General features: G+C 37.2%; 1 protein-coding gene across 3 annotated transcripts in view; it reads right to left on the bottom strand.

The window, feature by feature from the left end:
* PCMTD1 (protein-L-isoaspartate (D-aspartate) O-methyltransferase domain containing 1) overlaps positions 1 to 15771 on the bottom strand; it is a 65058-nt gene extending 49287 nt beyond the window's left edge. For 2 of the 3 annotated variants that reach the window (XM_039868964.1, XM_039868962.1), the window contains exon 1: positions 15638 to 15771. The gene's annotated coding sequence lies outside the window, so the exon portion shown is untranslated. The remainder of the gene's footprint in view (positions 1 to 15637) is intronic. The other variant, XM_039868961.1, reaches the window with a different exon arrangement.
* Between the last annotated feature and the right edge of the window lie 1529 nt (positions 15772 to 17300).

Raw genomic sequence — 17300 nt, 5'->3', positions numbered from 1 at the left:
GTATCAACTCTTCCATTTTTAGAGGGGCCTCTGGCAACTCAACTATAGTCTTCTCTGATCCCCAACTCTTTAGGATCATTCTGGGAATCTTCGGTAACCATTCGAGCTTCAAAGGTAACAAATACACTCTCCTTAAACTCTGAAGACCTACCCACCCACTAACTTCTGAATCCTTCTTTTATTCCACAATTACATCTTACATGTAATTTGTTCATTCTTTTTCTAATTAAGTTAATCTTCAGTGTCACTAGTCCTCTAGCAATCTTTTTCTATCAAAGGCCAGATAGTAAATATCTTAGGATTTGCAGGCCATAGTTTCTGCTTAACTCTTTACCTGTCAAGCAAAAACAACCACTACCAACATGTAAATGAAGGAGTATGGTTGTGTTCCAAAAGTTTGTTTATAGACACAAATTACATATAGTTTTCACATCATAATATTCTTAATTTTTCCAACCACTTAAAAAATATAAACACACTTCTTAGTTTGTAGGCTATGCAAAAACAGGCAGTGGGCACATAGGCTATAACTTGCTGACACCAGTTATCACTTTCTTCCCAAAGCAAATAGGTCCCATGAACATGGCTTCACTCACGAACTCTCCATTATTCTAAACCCCTCATTCTAACTTTCTGCCTCACTCCTCTTGCAAACTCGACCTTGGACCAATCCAATAATCTCCATACTCTGTGAAGTCTTTTATGTTATGTATTGCTACCAAGGAAAGAAATCCACTACTTGGACTGGTACCACTAGATTTGTGTTCCTCAATCTCAAATGGAATTTCAGTAAGATCCAGCAATACCTCTGTGTTTTTATTCACCTCTGGCTCCCATTCCCCACAGCAAACTCATTTGCACTGTCATCATCCTCACAAGATTGGGGTCTCTATTCAACAAATGGCCATACTTCATCTTCCACAGAAAAATAGGTTATGAGACAGAAGCAGTTAAGTTCCCAGATTTCCATGCTAATAACTCCATCCCACTTGACAACAGTATTACAAATATGGCTGCATTTGCACATGCATCCGCAGGCAGAATATAATGAGTTCAACCTCCATTTGGAATGACAGACCTGATTTTGTCTACTTCATTATTAGAATTTAAGTACCTTACTAAATAACTAAATTTATCAGAAGCCTAGTAATCAACAATTCTCTCTCAGTCATTCTACGAGAAGGAATCCCCTCCTAGAAATCTTCTCAAAGCCCATTTCCAGAACACTTAGATGCTTATCTTAGTCATCTCAGAATGCCATAACAAAATACCAAAGACTAGGTGGCTTAACCAGAAATTTTCTCATAGTTCTGGAGTCTGGAAATCCAAAGTCAAGATGCCAGCATGGTCAGTTTCTGGTGAGTACTCTCGTCTTGTATGGCTGCCTTCTCCCTGTGTCCTCCTCACATGGCGTTTCCTTTGTGTGTGAGAACAAACTCTCTAGCATCTTTTGTTAAAGACACTAATGAATCAAAGCTCACCATTTATACCTCACTTTACCTTAATTACTTCCCTAGTGAAGCCATTGTCAAAAATAGCTACAGTAGGGCTTAAGGCTTCCTCAATACAAATCTTGCAGGGACACATAATAGTGCCTTTTTTCAATGCTCTCCAAATGCCTTAAATATATCTATCACCTCTCCACAAGGTTATTATTCTGCTTCCCACCCATTTGACTATGGTCTCTTAAAGGAAAGGCTTTATATACTAAATACCTGTTTATGTCTAGCACTTAGCACAGGGGTCCCCTACTCCCGGGGACACGGACCAGCACTGGTTAGGAACTGGGCTGCACAGCAGGAGGTGAGCAGCGGGCATGTGAACAAAGCTTCATCTGTATTTGCAACTGCTCCCCAGCAGTAGCATCGCCACCTCAGCTCCACCCCAAATCATCAGGCTTTAGATTCTCATTGGAGCACCAGCTCCTGGTGCCAAAAAGGGTGGGTACCACTGACTTGGCAGACAGTCTAATATACAGAAAACAATCAGTAAATGGTGAAAGAGACTAAATGAGTAAAATATCTTTGGCATGGCATTCATTTAATCAAAATGAAAGGGTGAGACCAATACTTGAGATACACAGACCCCATGGATTGTTTTGCCTCTGAGACTGGTGTGCCTTATAACAAAGAGGAGATAATTCAAAGCCTGCAACTAATGAATAATTTATTTCCCAGTTATTTAAAATATGGAAAAAAATAGCACACGTATCTATGCACTAGGTAAGTTATATACTCCACTGCATTATATAGCCTCCTTTGTGGTACATTTCATTGGAGAAGAGACAAAAGGCTTAAGGAACTTACAATTTAGTTGGTAATACTACATTAAAAAAAAAAAAAGCTCAAGGTAAATGCGTCAAGAGTTCAAAATAAAAGCAAATCAAGAAGAAATGCAACAGCCAGAGAAAGATAAACCTATGATATCAAAACTATTATCACAAAGTATTAAAACTTACAAGTAATTTTCAGTGGTTTCAATTAATGTTACTATGGTTAAGTTGGGAACCAGAGAAGACTGCAGTAGATATGACACAGTCTCCCCCAAAAGGTAGAAAAGTTGATACTTCAGTATCCTCAGGATGGGAAGTAGGGAGATTACTATTAGGAGGAAACTAGCTAGCTGCTTGGCTGGCTCCTTCAGTATATGAGTTCTCTAGCTCTTAGGGGGTTTTCAGAAGACAGCCTCTGGTGAAACCTCTCTGTGAACATCATTCCCTGGCACCCCAGGGAGATTTTGGGCAAATTCTCCATTAAGGAGGCACCGCAGCAACTTCACACCCATAGTGAGTACACACCCTCTCAACAAGGTCTAGATCTCAGCCCTGGATGGGCCTGTTCCTTAGGTGCTCATTTATAGCCCTTAGAGATAGTGGCTGCTCCTTATTATCTATTTTTATACTCTTTAGAGTCCTCTTTACTTACTAACCAATCCTGTTACAGTTAATCATTCTTTATATTAAATTCTCTATGTTCAAATTACTGTGTGGTTTCTCTTTCTTGTTGGGATTTCACTGATACAATCCTGAAAACCAGAGAGACTATATACTCACATCATTTGGAGAATGAAAGACAAGAAGTTAGGCAGTAAAATGAACTGAGAACACAAGAGATCCTGATACTTCACCAGACAAAACATTTCACATTTCCTTTGACTTGACTTAAATTGTTATATCCTGCAAACACTAACCCCTCTTTTTTTTTTTAACTTCTAAGTACTTAGGTGTTTTAGTTTTTTAGCAAAATATTAAATAATTGTTACAAGCTTTTCTGTGTTACGAGAGCTGTCCATCCTGATCACAGAGGGAAATGGAAGAGCTAACAGAACCAAGGGCAGCGGCTGCCAATTTGGCCATCTCAGGAAATTCATCAAAACATCAAACTTTTAGACAGGAGGATGCTTTAGTGGCCTCATGTCCTGGGAGTCAGCTGAAACATGAGTTTCTGAGCTGAAGCAGATGATCTTTCTGGTACCCCTGTTTCTTTCTTCCTCCATGATTATTAGCACACTTGGAAAAGGACAAAATAAAACCACTGAAAAAAACTCATTAAAGTTGATGTAGGCATAGTAGGCAAGCTAAAAACAGAAATTCACAAAGGAATAAAGGAGCAGAGAAAAAGCAAAGCCAAATTCTTGAGACAAATGCTAGAGACAAGCAATAGTAAAGGTTACTTTTTGCTAGTGGCATCTCAAATAATGAAGAAAAAGACCATCATAAAACACTGGAATAAAGCCGCCCCAAAGTTGTAGGAACACAGAGGAAAAATTAAATATGTAAACAAGCACTAAAGAATTCAATAAATTTGTTATATCACTCATTTAGCAGAAAACAATTCTGGAAGAGAGCAACAGTAAATGACATACTTAGCTACTGTACTAAAAATGAAATAACTGAACAGCAAAGAAGAGTGATAATTACAAGGTAGTCTTAAGTTTATATATGGTATTTGATTTATTTTAATGTGTGCTGAGTAGGAGACATGTGTTTTGCAGGAACAAAAATACTTTCAAAGATAATAATTTTACTAATTTTTTTTATCCAACTACCTTACTGTAACCTCTCCATTTTGTATAGCTAGCGAGTCTACAATAGAAATTCATTTTTGTGTTTTTACAGTGAATGCACAGACATAATCTTTCTTTCCTACTGAGAACAAAGGTTATGTACAACTTCTTCTAGTATGAGACTTTCACCCAAATTGAAGGTTCCATGTAGCAAATGTACAAGGACCTCAGCTTCTGTCTGCCAGAAAAGCAATTTAAACAGCTGTTAATTTTGTCACTGCTTTTCTCCAACATATTGCCTCAGGGATTTTAGGGCAGGTAAATATTTCTCCTTTTTCTTGCTCTGCTGATTCAAAATCATCCTGCTCTTTAGTATAAAATTTCCAATGTATTTGATAAGTTTCTAGATTAATTTCCCAGGGATGGGGTTCCCACCATAATTTCAAATTTAATATGTCTGAAACCAAAACCTTCTACATAGGCCCTCACCTTTCAAACTAGCCACTCTTTTCAATTACTCCCATTCCTCTTACTGAAAATCTCATTGTCACTATCCTTATCAATTTTAGCTAGATTACTGTAACTCCAATAGCATCCTTTATATCATTTTGATTCACCTGCCCAGTATACCACTTTTATCAATAAATAAAGAAGCTGTGGAAATTGAGAGGTACCTTCGGGATGCTGCAAAAATGACAGGAAATTCCATGCAGCAGGGCTCAAGTAGCACCAGTTTATTTATTTTTAACACAGTAACACTAGTTTCATCAATTTTGTAAATGTCATACTAATATTTTATTGGATGAAGAGGTTGCTTTGCAATCATTTCCCTAAATCAAATGGTCACAATACACTTAACTGAATTAGTTTCTTATTATTGCCATAATAAAGTACTACAAATGGAATGGCTTAAAACTGTAGTTTATTACAGTTCTGTAGGTCAGAAATCTAACAGATCTCACTGGCCTAAACTAAAAGCAAGGTGTAGACAGGGCTGCATTCTCTTCTGGAGGCTCTAGAGGGGATTGTTCTCTTGCATATTCCAGCGTCTAGTGTCCATCATTCATTCTTTGGCCAATGACCTTGATCTTCAAAAAGAGCAACATCCAGCTGAGTCCTCCTCACTCAGCCTCCTCCTTCCACTTTTAAGGAATCTTGTGATTACACTAAGCCCATCAGAATAATCCAGAATAGTTTTCCTATCTTAAAGTCAGCTGACTAGTAACTTTAATTCCCTTCGGCCATATAAAGTAACAGGTCCAGGGATTAAAATATGAAAATCTTTGGGGGAGGGAGGAATTATTTGTTTATTATACCACCCAAACTTTATTTGTCCTCTACTCTCCAACAGAATGCTGCTCCATAGGGACTTAAACAAATCCACTTTAAATGTGTACATCTGCAGCCCTAATCCATTCCACCTCTCCTATTTCTCACCCACAAATACAGGGAAAAAATAACACATCACAAGGATAATCGCTGGCAAGATACACTCTTATTCCTTGATAGAACTTGAATTTATTGTCTCATATATAATGAATGGCAACATTTTTAAGACAGCCTCAAGTTCTCTGAGGGAATAACTATACCATAGACTAACTGTACAAAAACTTTATGAAGATCCTGAAACTCAATCTGTAGTAACAAATGGAAACATGGCAACAAATAAAACAATCAACCTTTCGGTTTAGTTATTATTAAACCACGTAATCATTTTATCTTATAAAACAGAATGTTTGCCCAGACCAAACCCCTGGACACAGTAACACAAAATATTTTTTCAATATTTCTACTATCTTACACCATTGGGAAAAATTGTGCCTAAATATAAAGATCAAGCTTAAAACTGCTTATGACTATTCCTGCTTAACTCCTGACCTTTTAGGGTAGTGGAAAGCTACTACAGAGTCATTCTGAGTACTTATAAGAAATTCAATTCAGCATGAATAAAACTCTGCACATGATAGCCTTGACCTTTTCTTAGCTTTTGATAACCACCAAGATATTTGCAGCAAATCCAAAATTGTCCAAACTTTAATGTAGCATGATTCCAGGTTGGCCTCAAGAGGGAGCACCCTTTTAAGAACAGACTGCCCTGCAGGTAAATGCTTTTTGTGTATCACTAAAAATGAATGGGTAGACATACTAGGCAAAAGGAAATTAAGACATTTAGGAGTAGGCTTTGATTTTAATAATGCTCTATGGAACAGAAGGCACTAACACGTACAAAAGGAGGCAAGCAGACACTAAACTTTTTAAACAAGCTTTGGGCTATCAGCAAGAAAAAAAGCCCAGAATCAAACATATTTATGAAGATTTGAACTCCTGGCCCTTACCATAACAGTGGCCATTAACTTCATACCAGCCATTAATCTTACCATCAACTATAACTCAGCTTTAAGAATCAAATGAAATAATGTACATATTCAAATTTGTAAAATAAAGTTATTTTTATCTAGCACTACTGGAAAAAGAACTGTTAGATACTGAAAGATGCCTCCTTTAAGTTTCAAAGATTAAAAACAAATTAACAAAAGTCTTTCTATATATAGTGTTAACACTTCCATGGCCTTAGAGAATATCCAACATAATTCAACCATTTCTTAGTGGTTCCAAATCATTACAAGAAACATTAGTGATAATGGCATGGCAAGAACACCTCAGAGGCCAATGGGTACTGTATAAATACTCCACAATTTAGAATTTTTTTCTGTCCCTTTCAATGCAGTAATATCTCATTTCTTGTGTGACTAGAAGATTCAAATCTGCTTTATTTTACATACAACTATATTAGACCTAATGTGGTTCAACTGCCTGTCCTTGACTGTAATCAATTACTGTTCTTGCTATCCTTAGGCCCTTTTTTTTAACTCCTTGCTCTCCATGTCCACAGTATTGATGGTGAGACTGCCCCCAAGTCTGGCCTTTAATTAAATGAATACCACCACTGTATTAGGTCCCTTGCTCTCTGCCAAGTGTTGGTTAATCTCATAATCTTTAAAAAGTAGTATGACTCAAAAAATATTACCTTTGTTATTAGTACAACTATCATTTGTTGAGTACTTAACTGCATTTAAAGGTCCAGCCTGTTTTAAAGACATTAAATCAACCTTGACAAAACTCTAATATTATTTTCAAGAATGAGAAACCAAAGAAAGGGATTAAATAACTTGCTTAGGAGGCCGAACTAGGGTTGAGTTCTAGACCTACCTTACACCAAGTCCAGTGTCCTTAAACACTATATATCATTTTATAAAAAAAGAAGACAGATTCAGGAAAAGGAAGTAACTTTGTCTTAGTTCACGCATCTATAAAATGAGAATGATACTTGCCTGCCTCTTGACAAGACTGTTAAGATTAAATAAATAGAAAGTTCTATGAAAACAAAAAAATGTTAAAGCATCTAAAGATATTACAATTTTATATTGCACAATTCGAGGAAGCACCATTCAAACGAACATAGTATGAGTTTTCCTGAAGCAGTACAGGGAATGCCAATTATGTTGTATTCTATGTGAACAATGCCTACTGGAGCTGTGTCTACATGTATGTGTATGTATGTGTGTGTGTAATCACAGACATAAAAATTTATTAGTATGAACTGCATTCATCTTATTATCTAGATACAATAAAACCAGTTATTACTGTATTATTAAAATACAGTAATAACTGAACTCTTCAACAAGAAAAAGCTTATATAAAGCTTTTTTGCCATAATCAAGTAGCTCAACTACTTTATAAGTCTATGGTGATTTCTCTCTCTCTCTTTCCTCTAGATCCAAATTAATTTCATGGTTACAGTACAAAGATATTTAAGTGAATCACAGAAAAGTCTAAATCTTTTATTTTTCCAATTTCTCTGGTTCATAAAGAGATCCAAATCATTCTATTTGCAGAAAAAAAGTCAAGTCCATTAAAATGGTTTACAAGTATTTAAAGTAATTCTTTTAGGATGGTATTTACAATACATGGACCACTGACAGTTGATCAAACTATAATGACTACCTTTATGTGTTCCAAAATTTGTTCTTATATTTAAATAGAAAGGTGACCAAGGATTTTAAAATCCACTGTAGTCATCAAGAAACTACGAAAACATGGAAGCAGAGTACTAGGACTTACAAGAGTCACAGGGATAAAATAAACCATCCTAATTACTGTAACGAAAATTGTTTTGTGTTTATTTTTTGAACTATGGCATTTCTAAATATTTCTAACAAACTTGAAGTCAGTATTTCAAAGATGAACTATGAAAATACAATGACATATGATCAAAACCAAAGCTCTAAACTGGTAACCCAGAAGCAGGGAGAGATCACTTGACTGATCCATCCACCAACACACTTGTAGCTCCCATCACCAACAGCTAAACTGTCAAGTGCTTGGCCATATATGTGCACAGATCACCTGACATGCTAAGTTGAGGCCCTACCACAGCTGTGATTACCAAACAAAGTATCTAGGTCAGTGAAAACTCAAGCACTCACATTTTCCATGCTTCCATCATCAAATCTATTTGCCTTATATGGCAACAAAATGTATAAAGCTGGGCTTTTCTAGTTGTGTTCTCGTTAACATAGAAGTCTCTCAGAACTAACTAAAGGACATACTATCCCTTAGTGATAATATGCTGATAATCTGTTTCTACTTTATCCATATTTTCTAGTCTTTCTATATTGAATTCCTACTGCTATTAGATGGGGACAGATGCAAAAACAAATGACCTTTTACTTGCGTTAAAAAAAAAAATCTAAACATACAGACCTAGGCAGCATATACAGTATAACTGTAAAAAGAAATGACCTAGCTATCAAATATCTAAAAACTATTTTTGATGCCTATCAGAAACACTCAAATCCCATTCGCAGCACAGAATGATTAAAAAATGAAGAAAAAATAACATATCACTATTCAGTAAGTCAAAACTGCTAATTAAAAGCACATCTTGGGAAACTTGAAATGACTTGCTAGGAGTAGCCAGATAGACCAGGTACAGAAACTAAGTAGCTGTTTTACTTTACAAAGTAATGCTCTGTAATTATAACATCCTGGTCTGAAGGAACCAAATAGCATTCACTATTTACCTTATATCCCATCATCATCTATTCATTTATTTCATAAAATTATTTTATCATCCTTATTGTTATTCAATAAGATTCTGATTGACATTCTTAAGATGCATGACTATATGATTTTTGTTTACATAAAAAAGCCTGAAAGGATTCACACCACACTGTTTAAAAACTATTACCCAAGCAACCCACATGAAACATGTGGATGGCGGAGGTTTACTGAAGGAATTTGCTTAGCTTCATTTAGTTCATAGTTTAAATCTTATTTTTGAACATATAATTCTACAAAAAAATTACAGAAAATATGTTGCACCTTAGGCCATGACATTTCTTTCTAGATGATCCAAGGATCTTAATTCATCCCCTGAACAGATTTTCCTATGTTAAATATACTATTATAGCCCATAGTCCCAAAGACCAGTTTCCAGATGGCTAGTATCACTTCTAAGCACAGAACTCAATACATGCAGGGTTGACTCTTGCCCAGAGCAGACAACTGGTCATAGGAGCTGTTACCAACCAAGGCCATCCCTAACCTTCCAATTCAATTGCCAACTACGGATTCTAGCATCTTCCATGATTCCAACCTCCTCTCTGTTCACTTACCCATTAAGCATCAGGACAGAAAAGGAATCTATTTCATTTCCTGCCAAGGAACATCCAATTCAAATTTCAAACTTTATTTGCCCCACAAGGAAAAATCTACTTATTTTCTTCCTTCACACTGCTGCCTCAACAGGTGTAACAGGAAAAAAAAAAAAAAAGGAAACAATCTAAATGCCATCCATAGAGAATATGGACAAATAAATTATATTCGATCTATAAATTTTTTTAAGAATGAAGTTCTTTATCCAATATGGAATATTAGAGAGATATTGAGTGAAAGACACAAATGAAAAAAGGTTTGCAGTGCAACTCATCTTTATGTAAGTGTAAAAAAAAGGTCACCTACTCATATTTACTTCTATACAAATAAATTGTTTCTTTCCTATCATTCCAGAGATGAGTTGCTACCTCCCAGTGGGGAAAGTGAAAGGCTAAGGAAGAGACAATTTCAGTTTATAAAACTTTTTGTACCACTTGAACTATGTGACGGTTATCTATTTTAAAAATCAATGATTTCAAACTTGCTTAAAACTTTTATCTTCAGGAAAGTACTTGCGATTATAATACTTTATAAAATTGAGAGCAAATATACTGACCAATTAATTAGAGAATCAATCTCATTCCTTTCTAATCATGCATTTAGCATTCCAAAAAGAAAAAATCAAATGTCACCCTCACCACCATCACCAAGGTTTCCTACATTCGCAATTCCTAACAGCAAAGATTATAAATAAAGCAGGAATTACTTATTAAGTGGTTAAACTATAATACAACCTAGGATGTAGAGGTTAAAATATTGGAGAAATATATCACTGTAACTTCTTCATGGTAACTATTAACCTTGAGAGATTCAGTAACTCCAAAATTTCACATGGATCTTTATGAAGCAAAGAGTTACATATAATCTGTGTGAGGGCATTTCAGCTGATCACATAGTTGAAGCTTCCTGATATCACCAAAAGGAATAAAATGACACTGCAGTATAGACATAATTTTATTCTATTTTTCATATCCATATCAGCACAGAAGAAAATGTGAGGCTAGAGAGCTTATGAAAATATTATATAGTTCATGTGAAAATGTGTCAAATTCAACAGTATGGAAAATTATTCAAATGTCAAGCTACTTGTTAAAAAAATTTATATACTATAACAATGAGACATGTCATACAGGGAAAAAACTGAATTTTTTAAAAATAAACAGCTTATCATAATTACCTAGTAATCAATCTGAAAATAAAAACTCACCTGATATCCTACAAAAAAAAAAAAATCTGGTTTTGTTACATATACAAATAAAAACGCCAATAAACTATCGTGTGCCATCTAGCGACTAAAATCAAATACTACTTAAATGCCATTAAAGCAGCTCCTGACCTGACCAGTGATCATTTTCATATTTGTTCGCACATTATTTCTTGAGCATCCAATGGGAGAACAATTAGACATGCTTTCTGCTTTCAAGCATTTCATAATTCAATTACTACTTTAGAGTACTCAAAAATAAATTCAGAGTAGAAAGTTATTAAGAAGTTAAACAATTATATGAATGAGAGGAGACCTTACTACCATACAGTCGGGGAAGAGGAAGCTGTCGTGAAATATTGTATATAAGCTAGTCTGTACATGGAAGACTTCAAAAGGCAGAGATGAGACAGGAAGAAAATCCCAAGAAGTGAAAATGCATGAGAAGCTAAAAAATTTTACTTTATTTTTACAGAAAGACTGTAAATTTAAGTTTGAATGAAACAAGAAATAAATTTGAAAAGGAGCACTGGGGCCAAATAATGCCATTTTGGAAAGTAACACTGAGGAACAAGGACTTTATTCCAGAGTTGATCTGCAGTATGTCAAGAACAGATTTGAAAGTTAGGACGTGCTTAAGATTCAAATTCCAGTTCTACCTACTAGCAACACCTTCAGGCTAATGACTCAATTTCTTCATCTGTAAAGTGGGATAATAGTACTTACAATGTAAAACTATTATGAGGACCAATTAGAACAAAGAGGGATAATGGTTGATAAAGCATTCAATCACTGTTTGGCTACTGTTAGGCAGGGAAAACATGATCAGGGCTGCATTTAGAACAATTAATTTGATAACAGTATGCATGATAAATGGTAAAATCTAGAGATTAGGGATGTCTCCTGTTAATGGAAGTTGAGGCAAAAGGATTTAAAGTACTTAGCTGCTGGGAAAATAGAACAGAGACAGGAGAATCAGGTACCACAATGCAATAAAATGACAAAAAAATTCTGAAAAAAAGGAGAGAATGAAGAATTAAAAATGATCGTTGATGTTGAGCCTAAGAAAATGTTTAAACTCATTAATATAAACAAGGAAATGAGAGAAATTATTAAATTTACAAAGGAAACAGCTGAATTTTAAATCTACTGATTCAAGATTAAAAAAAAAAATGACAGCCACTTAAAGAGTTTAACAAGGAGAACCACAAAAGTCAAGTGTGAACGCAGAAGAAGAAAATGAGGCTGGTGATGCAGAACTGTGGCCTCGACAAACAGAACAGAATGAACAGTGGAAACCGTGGGTTTGCGTAGGGCCAGAAAAGAGGGGGGAAAAAAAAAAAACCTCTAAAAAAGATGAGAACTCAATCTAAAGTAGCACCTGTATTTAAGAAATGAGATTAAAAAATGAACAAAAATCGCAAAAAGGACAAGTCTGAGATAATGGCTTGGAGAAATAACGAAGACAAGAACTTCACAGCACTTCATATTCCACAGCTCTTCAGATGCTCATTTTTACTTTAGATTATAATCTGAACTGATTTACAATAATGTGATTATTATAGGTTTTTAAGAGCCTGCAAGTTACTGAAGTGTTCCTTATTCCAAGTCAACCTCCAGCAAAACACACCTCTAACACAGGACAATAATTAGCTATTTTTTCAGTATGCCAAAGCTCAAAGAACTACAATGTCTAAATTCTCATATTCTTTGATATCCATCTACAGGTTTGACTCTGATGACCTATTCTCTTTGAGGAAACTCTCTCCTTTTGTCTACTTGACAGCCATTTTTCAGGTTTTTCTCCCTGTATTTCAGCTTCTCTTTCATCTTAACCAGTTTCCTTAAAAACAGAACTGTCAAGGAATAGGTCTTTTATGACAAATCACAATAGTTGTTTTATAGTTAAACCACCAGGAGTTCATACCTGATGCTTCTGTTAGCATTCATAGGATCTAAATAGTTTATTGATTTTTGGCTACTCAGGAATATATGTCCCCAAAAGGATTTTCAGGCTAACGTTGAAAATAAACTTTCTTTCTGGTACAGAAACATTGTTGGGTACCACAACTATAAAACCCACTCAGATCCAGTGTTAAGATGTCCAAGAGATAATAGATGGCAGATATGCCATTTAGATGTGAATCCAATTACTATCCTTAACAATTGCCAAGAATAAAAGCTCAAATATTTCCCTCTATGGGTGTTTTTTCCTCAAGTACATGTTACAACTGACCATACTTTATTAACTTCAGTATTTGCCATATTTCTTTAAACCACAGTTGTCAGATCTGCTGGAAAACTAAAATAGATTAATGTAACATAATATTATGACACAAATCCTATTAAATTGTCATCGTGCATTTTTAAGGGACTTTAAAATACCAAAAATGAAATAAGCACATTTTAATGTTGTTAGGGCCCTCTTTCTATTCTTTTCATCAGTTTATAGTTTACAAATAGTGTAACTGGGTTCATAAACTTGTTAAATGTAATGAGATTATTCAAGTTTGTAAGAAACAAAAGCACCTGTAGAAACTACGACTTACTATCATATCCAAATTTACCTGAGCATCAAGCGAAGTGACTAAAGTAACACATCTCTTCATCTTCTTGATTAATGGCATTGGTTCAAGGAATTTAAGATTTTAATATTACACCACCAAAAACCTCATCTAAAAATAAACAATTTGAGTTTCACACTATTTATCCTTTAGATTATTTTTTATTACATATGATTATATTCACGTCTCTAAGGAACATGTTAAGGCAGTCTTCATTAATGGAAGGTAGCATGGCAGAGTAGAAAGCAGGTTCTTGGATTAAGCATACCTGAGTTTAATGCAGTCACCACCACTAAAACAGCTATGGGACCTTGAACAGTTTAATCTCTCAGAGCTTTTATTTATTAATCTATAGAATAGGGAGAATACTACCTATGTTGTTGTGAAAAATATATGAGCATATTACCAGCAGGGGTAACTAAAATGCCATGGATGCTTTGGATTCCTTTTAAACAGCCCTCTAAATAATAAAATGTTACACAAATGAGCCTAAGATTTCAGGCTATACATGTTTAGAACCAGACAGAGTGTTCTCTGTGATTATCTTACTCAGTTGTTTTCCCTGGAAGCTAGCACCAAGATGAATACACAGTACATTTTTAATAAATACAAATCAGTGATTAAACCAACAAAGCCTCCAGCTCTTCTGCACACAGAAATACAAAATGTAATAGGGAGTTCCTAGCTTTCCGTCTTAATAGTGTAGTTATTACCCTTACGGCTTACGGCTTACTCTCTATGGGTTACTATCAAAATATTTTATCCCTGGCTGTTTTCTGAGGGTTTTTAACCTGTATGAAATACAAACTTCTGAGCCACTGGCCTTCTACCTTACCTTTTTACCACACGTGAACCAGTTCATGTTTAAGGAATTGAATTTATTTTCAACTGACCATATGGAATTTAAATTTACTTTGAAAAATGCACTTCAAAACTCAAAAAGTAAACTATTTTAGTAACCTGCTTTATGAAGTCATCTAAGCCTCATGTAAACTACCATTAAGGTCTGTGTAAACATATTACTCAACTTGCCTAATATGTGTAAGTATCCCCATCTGGCCCTTAGACATTCTGAAAGTTTTACCACATTATGTTGCAAAATGTTTCAGCCCTTTTAAAAAGCTATTTAAAAGCTAAAAGATTACAGAAAATTTGGAGACAACGTTCAGCAATAAGAAAGTGTGTAACTATGTAGCTTTTGAAAAGAATGAGGTTATAAAATGGAAGAATATCTGTGAATATTGTGGCTAAAACTATATACTATATATGATCCCAATGTTACTTTTAAAACATATTTATCATACACACAGAAAAACCCTGCATGGCTAATCACACTTGAAGACTGGCTACCATGGGTATAAACAGGGGGGAAAGGTGGGGGGGGAAGGTAGCGACGTCTCCGGTGTTTGGCTGCTTAATTTTTTTCTTAAATAGTACGTAGTACTTTTGTAATTAAAAATAACTGGGAGAAAATAACTACTGGTAAAACCATACTTTATCCTCCATACCCCAATTCTTCTAATTTTTAATTTAAAAATATAGTTATGATTTCCCAATTTTAAAAGGAGGACATACAAAAACAGTACTAGGAGTTAAAAAAGAAATCTTGAATTTGCAAAATTACTCTCTCTGGTTCTTCTACACTTGAGTCCTCTCCAAACTGTTTAAAATATTCTAAGGACTAGCGGGCACCACACTTAAACAGTAGTAAACGCTTACACGGAAAAACAGAAAGTAAGAAAATGTTCGTAGCGCCTAGTCTAGCCTCTTAAATCCCTCCCCAGCCTCGGCCTCCAAGGCTGTCCTGAGCTTACGTAGGCTGGGTTCTCTTCCTTCAAAATCAAAACAACAACAGTGTCACGGGGTGGGTCTGAAAAGGCCCGCGGGTGTCTGAGGACCGCAGCGTCGCGGAGTCTTTGGCCCCCGAGCCGGCCAGAGCTACAGGACAGTCCGCCTCCGGCCCCTCTCAGCCGCCTGGCCCCCGACCTCCCTGCCGCTCCGTACCTCTCAGACTCCCTCAATCCCTCACCCCCTCAACTCCTTGGCCGCGGATCTCCCCACCTCCCTCGACACCCCGCCGCCCGCCTGACCCAAGCACGCCCAACACGCCGACCCGCACGACCCCGAGCACGGGTGGCGGCAGTACCTGCGGCGAGGCGGTCGGTCCGACCCGCCGCAGCGGCGCGCAGGGTCAGGCGCTAAGACTCGGCCGGCTCCGCAGCAGCCGACCGCCGCCACCGCCAAACAACGCCGCCAAAGTCGCCAACGCCGCCGTCGGGGGGAGGGGCGGCGCCCGGACCCGCAGCTGAGAAAGCCGGACCGTCGCGGCCTCTAGAGTCGTCGGAATCCTGGGCATGCGCAGAGAGCCTCAGGCGCGAGAGCCGCTCGAGGATGCTGAAGTCAACAAGGCCTGGGGACGCCTCTATCCGGCTCCGCCCCCTCTGGGATCGCTCCGCCCCCAGGCTCAAAAAACGCGAGGTCTTGACTGGGGCCTGGGCACCGTAGCGATTGGGAGAGATCCCGCGAGAGTAGGATCTCAGCCTCCACGCCACCTTGCCTGCGTTTGGAGGCTCTGGGGCAGAGTGCCCGTGAGGCGGGCTGTGGTGGCGGAGCTGCGATCACAGGGATGGACGCCCTACCTCAGTGAGGCCGTTCAACTCCGCCGCGCTCGGGAACAAGACCGTTCGGTGTCGGAGTATTTGCGAGCGTGCTTACCTGCAGGGTAACTCTACGGAGGCTTTTGTGAAGAGTGCTTACCAGATTATCTGAAGAGCCAAGAATTTTTCTCAAGATTGTGCCTTGAGAAAGTTTGTCCATCTCGCGTTAACGCTTCCGCCGCTGGGGCCCGCGTGTTTCCCTGTGTACCCTCGGTTTCTTCGCCGCCTCCCTGAGTACCCGTAGAGCCAGCGTTTTCGGCCTGGCTAGGGACTTGAGCTTATTGGTCCCACGGTAACGTGTGTTCTTCATTCAACAAATTGAGTGCTTTCCATCGGTGATGGTGGTATGCCAAGCAGGTTTCTCTTGGCTTGGTTAAACATCCCATAGCCCGTTACCAGAAGGAAAGGTTTTTGAGGAAGAGGGATAGAAATTTGAGAAGAGAGGAGACGTAGGTTCTAGAGAGCTGAGAAAATGTTGCCTTGATGAATCTAGTCAACAAGCTCTTTGTAATTTTAAGAGTGAGCTTCAGTATGCATAAAATGCAGTATGTCTTCTTGTTAAGTACTGTAATTTTTGTGCCGGTGTTCTGCTATACTATTCACTAATCTTTGTGTATACCTCTCCAGCCCACCGGTAGGCTCGCTTTGCTTGAATTCTATTCGATTTTGATGTTCAAATGTGTTGGCAGAGATTGTAGGCCACCCACGCTTATAGGTTATGTAAAGGTAAATTAGAATTAGTTAGAACATCCTTGATGTCTTGTCTAGGTTACTGTTTCCCACCATAGTTGACTGTGTGCAAAAAGTACTTAATATATCATGAAAGAACATGCATGCAAGGTCACAAAATAACTTACCAAGAAGAACAAAAGTGCTACTAAGGTGGTGTGACATTCAACTCAACAACTTAATTTGGGTTTAAAATATAAATGCATATATAGTGGATACTTAGCTCCTAACTGCAGAATCTATATTCATCTGTCTTCTGAATTAGAGCCTGTGGTCACTGAAGCTTTGGCTCTCTGCCTTGTCCTAGAGCACTCCTGTGATGGAATCATAACAATCTTTCAGGATTAGCTTTCTACCGTTCCAAACAGAAATTTTAGCACATGAAAATATCTTACCATAAGCAAAATAAGTAGAAATGGTTGT

Source organism: Pteropus medius, unplaced genomic scaffold (genome assembly GCF_902729225.1).
Source record: "Pteropus medius unplaced genomic scaffold, Ma_sr-lr_union100, whole genome shotgun sequence".
NCBI lineage: Eukaryota > Metazoa > Chordata > Mammalia > Chiroptera > Pteropodidae > Pteropus > Pteropus medius.
Note: the sequence above shows the minus strand (reverse complement) of the source record. Positions and strands in the feature narration are given on the sequence as shown.